The sequence below is a fragment of the Morone saxatilis genome, unplaced genomic scaffold, assembly GCF_004916995.1.
Source record: "Morone saxatilis isolate NCDOM2014 unplaced genomic scaffold, NCSU_SB_2.0 Contig16, whole genome shotgun sequence".
Lineage (NCBI taxonomy): Eukaryota > Metazoa > Chordata > Actinopteri > Moronidae > Morone > Morone saxatilis.
The window spans coordinates 15798683-15807674 of NW_023339718.1; the positions used below are offsets into that span (position 1 = coordinate 15798683).

Here is an 8992-nt window from a genome sequence, read left to right on the forward strand (position 1 = left end):
AGACTAACAATGTTACAGCCTCTTTTTTTACCTCGCCTGCAGTATATCGTTGTGTTATGTGTAGCCCATATGACATCTGTAACATTAAGGGATTCAAGTTAAAGGACACCATTCATCCTGTGGTTATCTGTGCACCCAACCTACGTACGCTTTCATGGTTCCAATTCTCCTTTCTTAGGTGTGTGTGTGTGTGTGTGTGTGCGCAGGGAAGGTGGGGTTGGCTATTAAATGCGTTGAGCTCATGAAGGCTTGTTGTCAGCCCTCCAATGTGTCTCTGCAGGATTTGATGTCAGAGATTACAGATGATTATGTGGGTTAGATCCAGTACTCAACACTGCTCTGGGGCTATATTGATCTCTAGTGAGTGTGTGAGTGTGCATGCCTGAATTGTACTTTCCCCCTTATGAGAGCTAAATAACCTCTCTTAAATGAAGAACTACTTAGGCATGAAAGGTTAGATTTAAGGGCAAAATAAGCTCCTCACAAATGTAGTTGTACAAGAATGTCTATGTCACTGAATACTTTTTTTTAAAATATATATATCCTTAAAGCCAACAACAAGAACCAGTGCTGGCTGGTAGATCGACAGGAACAATGTCTCCCTTGTGTTAAATAAAAAATACTAGTAGCTTTTACCTCCTCCCTTCTATAACAATATCGATCAAACGTATCGATCAGCCAGTGATGCTTAAGCTTCTGATATTCACATTGTCTTGTGCCTAATGCTAAATAGTGACACTATAAAGATCTTTTTTGCTACTTGATACGTTGTTTGTGAGAGCACATTTTTCTTAGGGATGAAGATTAGAGGCATTATATGGCATAACTTGATGTTTTTGCACATTCTGTACATCTACTCGTGACCCCCTCCAGGGTGCCAACCCATGGGTTTGAGAATTGGTGCAATACAGAGCCAATCAGAGTGATGCTGTTTGCTAGAAGATACCGGGACAGGAACGGAGAGGAGGCAGGTTGAGATGAAAGATAAAGCTTAACAAGAGCAAGGGTAAGAGGGAAACATTAACTGCGTGTGTTCGCTTGTATTTTCATCTTAATGATAACCAAATGTCCTCACACGACAGAGAAAGCCTTCAGAGTTTTGTGGTTGTGACTTTCACAAATGGCAGTTGTGCAGAGATAAAGTTATTATAGGAAACTCGTTTTGAGTAAGTTCACTGAGTGCACATTTCAAGCCTTTTTCTCTCGCTCTTAATTATAGCTTATTCCTAAAATAGCACCTATGCAGCTTTGATTGGTACCACTTTAACCCTGAAACCCTTACTCTGTCACCTTGGGTCTTTACACACACACACACACAAAGAAAAACCTAGCTTCAGGCTTGCCATGAAGGTCTGTGAGTCCACTTAACTGTCTGTCAACAAGAGGAACTAGTTCGTCGTCTTACAAAGCTGCAGTGTCTCTGTGTTTCTAAGTGTGTTCTCCTAGAGTTGAGTAATAGTGGTTAATAGATTAACCCATTTATAGGGCAGTGAATGCCCCATAATGGATGCTTGGTGGTGCTGGGAGTGGTGGAGGGGTAAAAATCCACTGACAATTAGATCCAATAAAGCAAAGCAGTATTTTTTGAAGGATTTGATTAATTTGAGGTTTTAATTTTGAATGTGTTACTTGTAAATCCAATCTCGGTGGCTCAAACGACCCAAAAAGCTTCCACTGGTGCTCCACTGTGTTTGATCAAGCCACTTCAGTCAGTATTGAATGTCATTTTAATATGACATTGCGAAGAGTGGATACTGCTCATCAGATTGTTGAGTTAAGTGATGGGATTGAAAACAATGAAGGAAAAAGGAAAGATTTATTTAAATGAGTATTTATTATGAAAATGTATAAATGAGCATTTCAGCACATATCGCCCCATTGAGGATCAGTAGAATATCTACAGAATAGAAATCCTTCCTTTACTTACACACTGTTTCATTAATGGTAGATAACAAGCCTCACACGGTTAGAGAGACAATTTGTAATTTTCTCTCCTGTAAAGTGCTCCGTCTTGCTTTAGGGTGCTTGGTGGCTCTATGTGTAGTAGCAGCCTGCTCACCTTTATTCAAACACAGCTGACAAGAGAATCTAGAGAGAGGAGGATGGCAAGGCGACAGTACCACCTGCTGAATAAATCAACATGGTTTGACATTACATCCTGACAGGCAAAGAGCTGTGTATCTAGTTCTGTACAGTGTGGGTATGTGAGAGTTTTTTCTTTTCCTAGCAGTACTAGGTAAAAAAATGCATTAATTGTAGAACTGAACTGAAACAATGAGTCAGCCATTAATCCATCAACAGAAAAATAACCAGCAGCTGTTTTGATAAATGCCTAACATTTCCTAGTTCCACTTTCTCTGTTGTGAGGAGTTTAAAAGGAGGGTAACAAGCTATTTCCTTGTGAAGGTAAGGGGGTTTGTTTATCAAAATATGTTTACTATTTTCTAGATTAAATGATAATCAATTATCTAAGAAATCAAAACTGAATATCTTTACATTTAGGACTATTGGTCTTGACTAAAAGCTCAGAAAACAAAATCAGCCATGGCTATTGTTTGCTGCATCAATTCTGGATTGATCACTTTTGTTTTGGTTTTATTTACACAAACCACTCTGGAGAAAACTAGTTTAATATGTGTTGTTTAAAATACGTGTATTTTGGTAATAACAAGCTGTTGCAGGGATTTTAAACTGATAATTCAATACTAGATAAAGAACAATGTATTGCCATTATTAATATATCAAAGATGTCTGAAATCCAGTGCTGGGAGCCTCGTAAGTGGGTTGAGTTTCATTCTTGACCATAATGAATGATTTAGCATATGTGGGCTAAATATAATTATATATACACATAGCCTGTGAGCTATTTAGTCTGTTGATACTGCTTTCATACAGAATCAATGAGTAGATGTTGGAAGGCAGATGTATCTCTGTGCATTATGTAGGTCAACACAGAGCTTATCAAGCTAAGACCTGGTCACTCTGTCCCTCTCCCGTTCGTCCTTGTCTTGCTCCCTCTGTCTATTACTCTCCAGTACATTGTCATTTGTCTCGCTCCCCCCGCCTTGCATCAAAGCCCCCTATCTCTTCGTGCTACTTTTATTCCCATCTATCCATCTTGTGGAGTATGTATGTCAGGCAGGGCCTTTGTATGCGTCATTTGTCACTTAAATTGACTTTGAAACAGAATGAAAACAACGTTCCCCTCGGAGAACTGTGATACTTACTCTTTGAAAATTGTCAATAATTACATTACGTTCTGGATTCGGATATTTTTGGATTAAAAAACAGTACCCTCAGGAAGTGATCCAAAATGTGTTTAGGAAGCTTTTTATGCATTGATATTTGCCAGTTGACAGTCAGTTTCCCACCTAATAATAGGCCTGAAAGTATTAGTACATCTCACATCCTCCTAAATAACTTTAAAGTTCAGGAACACACAAACACCTTCTGTGTGCGTGTGCGTGTGCGTGTGCGTGTGTGTGTGTGTGTGTGCGTGTGCTGCAGTGATCTGAGTCCTAGTTTGTGGCCCAATGTAAAAGGCAGAGGACACCGTCAGTGTGGTGACACAGTTGAGAAGCAGTCGCTGGCCGGGCTGAAGAAACAAACCTTTACACAATGTGAGTTTAGGTTCAGTATGTATGGTGGAGTGTCCACTGACACAGCGGGAACAACTTGTGAGAGTCATCTGTTCTTACGGCTGATTCACCTTATTCATTAATTAATCTTCCAGAATATCAAATAGCACTCGGTCACCTAAAGCTTTCCTAACCATGACATATCCTGGGAAACACATGACACATGTTGTCAGTGCTTTACGATCTTGGGGGCATCATCATGAATGTAATGCCTAATAGTCTCAGTTAAACTGAGAAAACTAGATGATTAAGTAATTAATGGAGTATGTTCGTCATCTTAAACAGAAACCTCTTTGAAGCCACAATAGCAGCATCAGTCAGTCAGTCAGTCAGTCAACCCACAACTTGGAAATTTGGTACGGACCATGTGCCATTGTAAAAACTTTGGTGATTCCATAACTTTATATTTCAGGTGAAAAATGTTTACTTGTCCACTACTTTAGTTTAACAACAAATAGATAAAATAAAACAGCTAATGACATTCCTATCAGCATCAGCTATAATTTGTGTTTAGTGCTAATATGCAAATGTCAGCATGCTAACTTATGATAAGTTAAACCAAGATGGTTGCTAAACATTAGCATGCTGCTACAAGCTCCCTGTGGTGCAGACAAAGATGCACCCAGAGCCAGTTGTAGCCTATAAATTGTAGTTTTATGCGTTGCTTGGATTAGGTTTTTGCTAAATCAAAGCGTCACTATTGTATTTTCATGCAGATAAGCATGTCAGCATTGAACTGAAAGGGTTTTGCATGTAATTTGATCATTTTGCGGTTTTCATGCAAAGAGATAACGTAGACCTGTGTCCAACTTATTTAACCGTAGCTTGCTTGTGTTTTGTCTTGTTGCCTAATTGGATTCTGATGCATGTTAGTGGCTGCAAATATAATGTGTGTGCAGCCACTGCCTCAGGGCTCAAACACAGAGTAGCAACTCTTGTGGTACCGGAGCTTCTCATTATTAACTGCTGCTTAACGACTGCAAGCGTGTGCGCTTGTGTTGGACTGATCTCAGGATTAACCCTAGCCAGACCTCCCTCTGCCCTTCACCCTGTAATGCCCCCCCCCCCCCAAACCAAAATGGATGAACTGCTCTCTTGTGTATGCGTGTGTCCATAAACATGCATGTGTGGAAGCTTCACTTTTATCTCAGTTGTAGGTTAACAAATTGTCGATAAAGTTATTGTAAAGCTGTGTCTCCCTCATTTTCACCTTTGTCTTGCTGTTGTAAAATGATCACACACCCATCCTATAAATGAGCTCCTAAACTGCCATCGTAATCTCCACCATCCCACTTTGACTAGTGACCAATCATCAGTCAGGTTGGCGGGTTAATATAGTGACAGTAAGCCCTGGTTAGGTATTAGTGAGCGGACATAGCAAAGAAAGTGTATTCCGTTTCATTTCACTGTACAGATGGCAGGCTGGACTTACATTCAGCCACTACCGGTCTGAGCGGTGCAACACGTGCACCATGCTGTGTGATTCCCCAAGGCATGAAAGGAGAAAAGGAATAATTTTAAACCGAAGGAAGGCATGGACAGAAAAAAAATGCCCAAAGGGTGAGAAGGGGAGGAGGGAGGAGGGGGAGGGGGGGGGAGAGGAAGAAATCCACATTGGCATAGAGAGTGAGAAGAAGAGACACGGAGGGAGGGAGAGAGGTAAAAAGACAAGCAGCTGAATTCAGGGTGAAGGAATGAGGGTTGAGAGGGAAGGGAGGAGAGGTGGAGAGGGAGAGAGAGAGCTTTATTTCCTGTCCTCCATGAATAGGCAACATATTTCTCTGGAACATTCCATCCTCTGAGCTGGCCCAGCCTGTCACCAAGACTCAGGGTGCCACACTCCTCCCCATCTCTGAATTTCTGCCCATTACACTCTGTCTCTGTCTTTTCTCCTTGTACATATGACTCACTACTCGATTTTGTGTGTCCCTTCCCTTTTATTCCCATCTTCCCTCAGCAAAAGTGAGCTAACTTTAAAGTGTTTTGTCAAAACTTCGACCAGACACTGAAAAGAGTCAGAACAGAGTCAGAATAAACCTCTAGCCTCGTATTTAGGATATATAGGATATATAGGATCAGGCGAATAAATTGGAAAATAGTAGTAGGATTGGATAGATATAGTAGGGTTGCTGTTTAAAGGAAGACTTGATTCAACTGGATTACACCAAACCTTCGTTATCTCTGTCAGGAAATGTAGTTGCAACAGCCAATTGCAAGATACGTAAGAAAAGTTTCCACACTTGCAGACTCCAGTCTTCTCACAGTGCTGCTGCATATTGGATTAATACATGAATAGTGGACATGAATGCAGAAGTGGACGGACAGACGTATCTGGTCTGAACCTAACCCCCACCCTAAATGTAATCCTATAGATCAAATAGAGAGACACAAACAACAAACATAGAGATATCACTTGACACTTATATGTAGTCACTTGATAGTAAGTTGAGTATAGAAACATACAATCCAAATAAAGTGATAACCATTAGGGTTTTTATAGGTCAAATATATCTAGCTAATTTGCTTAAATGGCAAAGAGAGCAAAGTACACACACGTATGCACACACAGTTGGCAGCAGAGTGATGTGGTTATACTTAAACAGGCATTTCTCTTTCCTGCTTTGGAAGCTTATTTGTCAACACACAGCTGGTCAAACATACCCTTCCAGAGAGAGTTCATCTCACCGGATTGTTACAGTGCTCTGGGAAATGTAAATATAGAGAAACCACTCCGGGTGGGAAACAACCTGCAGGTACCGGCTATTTCATTAGATTTGGTTGTGGGATTTTTTTTGGGTGGGGTTATAGCAGTCACACAGGTAGGTAAGCCAGCCGTTTTTCTTTCACCGGTCCTGCTCGACTGTAAAATCCAGCTATCTAAAGAAAGAAAGTGAGGTGTACTCTGGCCTGGCAGAGAAATAAGGGCTTGACATTTTGAAAAAAAAGAAAGCAGTTCATGTTATAGCCACGTGGCGACACATAAAAACCGAGGCTGCTAAAAATAGAAAAAAAACTAAAGCAAATAATGTGCTGTATAAGTGGAAAAGTTTTAAATTAGCACTGTAAACTTTGACCCTGTCGGTGGTGTAACTAATTTCAGACACTGATGGTTGTTACTGTAAACATCAGCCCTTCCTACAGTATTTCTACCCTGTCACCACACACTGCTTCATTTAAATGTTACAGTAAAACCAAACACATTGCATCATTGATCTGAACCAGCAAGTCAACACATTGCTGTTTGTAATATCCTTGTAAATATTAGCTGTGAAACTTGCTCCTGCACACTGAAGCTTTGTTGGTGTCCACTGTTTGGCTGCTGCTCGCTCTCATCGCACACTTGTTGGAGAGACGCACACCTCTTAAACACACATACGTCTTCCTGTGTGTAGTGCGAACACACTGTCGCTCATGCCAGCAGAAGCGCCGACGCACGCAGGAGTCCATGCCTCTTTAAACATGTTCAGTATCACACAGACCCCCCCCTCCCCCTTCACACACATACACACACTTTCCTTTCCCACCCTTCCTCCACCTCCCCTCTTCCTCTCCTCCTTTTGTTCTCTTCCTCCCCGAAGAGGAGGGTGAATTGGACCTTGTTTTGGATATTTGAAACTGGTCAATTTATAACTGTGACTAAAAGAGTTGCTCGATGAAGTTTTGGACTGGTAGAGTCCGATCGAAGCTCTACAGTTTTTCATAGCTCAGGCTGTTTGCTGCTGTTAAACCCCCCCCAAAACACAGCTGGTGTCTCATTGAGAGGCCTAGAAAAACAAGGTATGCCTGCGTCTGTGCGTAAACGCAGTATTTCACATGGCATGGCGGAAAAACCAAGCCCCAACGTCGTCATATAGACACCGCCATGCTCTCAAATCAGGACTGCATCAATGCATGTGTTTGATGGAATGTGAGCGAGTGTGTTTTCAATGCTTCTTTTTCCTCAGCTGCACTCACAGTGCCCTTGAATGGAGGAGGGTCTTCATAATGGAGACACACCCCTTTTTTCCCCAAATATGGAAAGCAACATGGGCTCTTAAAGAGACAGAAATGTGAGAGAGTGTGTGCAGAACAGAAGGTCCTAAATAAGAGTGCTGCTCGCGAGGCAGCCGCACCTATGTCATGAAGGAAAACCATGCCTCACTGCAATCTTCCCCCTGTATCTCTGTGAGTTTATCTTCCTCTGTCTATCTTGCTGTCTCAGCCTTCTACGCCTTCTACCACCCCCACCCCTCCCATATCCTCACATCTCTATATTTGGATGTACGTAGCTGAACCTGTGGCTTGTTTTTCAAACTTCATCTCTGCTCACTTTTTAACGTTCCCATATGCACATACACTCAACTACCGTGACATACTTCCACGCAAATATATGCACACTATAAAAAGCAACAGCATTGAAGTAGAACTCTTTGTGATTTTGATTTCATGATTAGGAGAAATTGTATTTCTACTCATCTTCTGATGCAAATGTTCCAAATAATTATTTCATCTTCTGAGCATAGTAGGTTGTCAAAATCATTTTTTCATGATCATGAAATAATGATAATTGCTAATGTTCGAGTGTTAGAATATACTAATCAAATCATATGTATTTAAATAGCACAGATTCGCATGCTAAACTCTGATTTTACAATCTATAAACTTACACCACCCTTTATATTTATACTCTTGATTTGGTTAAGGAAAAGCACTACAAAACTACAAACATGTCCTCTCCATCCTTCTGTACGATGAAGATAACATAGCAAAACAGCAGCAGCTGGCAAATGTAAAATTACCATTTGTTTCGAAAAGACACGCAGGTTGTCACACAACTGCTGTCTCACATGTCTCGACCAGCATACATCTGATAACAAGACAACCCTGGTTTACTAAAGAAGGATAAAGAATAACCGGCTGGGTGTGTGTTTGTGTCTGTAACAGGAGAGCTGGGCCAAGTTGTGTGCTAAATATGTGTTCACGACAGCCTCAAGTATGTTTTGTGCACAGGGTTTTAATCTCCACCCGCAACGCGTGTGTGTGTGCGTGAGGTGAGAGAGCATACGCAAGTGTGTGATGCACTTGCTTGCACTGTGTGTACTTTAACCACACCACTCTGAAATAGTTCTTGCCTAGTCAACATGCTGTTCCTTATTAGCTCACAGATGGCAAAATACACACACACACACACACACACACACCCACGCACAGATGAGGGCTGCTCCTGGTACTCAGCTGATAAACTTTCTCACATGCACTTCATTTTCTATCTGCACTCCAGCAGTAGATAAGCCTTCTGCTTTTGTGGGCTTGTGTAGGCTATGTGTACAGTTCAAGCTTACGCACAGTGCTTTTGTGTGTGAGTTTGTGTGTGT

The 8992-nt window shown here is 41.3% G+C and overlaps 1 protein-coding gene across 1 annotated transcript in view; it reads left to right on the forward strand.

Moving 5' to 3' along the window:
- LOC118325699 (protein FAM214B) overlaps window positions 1–8992 on the forward strand; it is a 27743-nt gene that overhangs the window by 2031 nt on the left and 16720 nt on the right. The window lies entirely within an intron of this gene.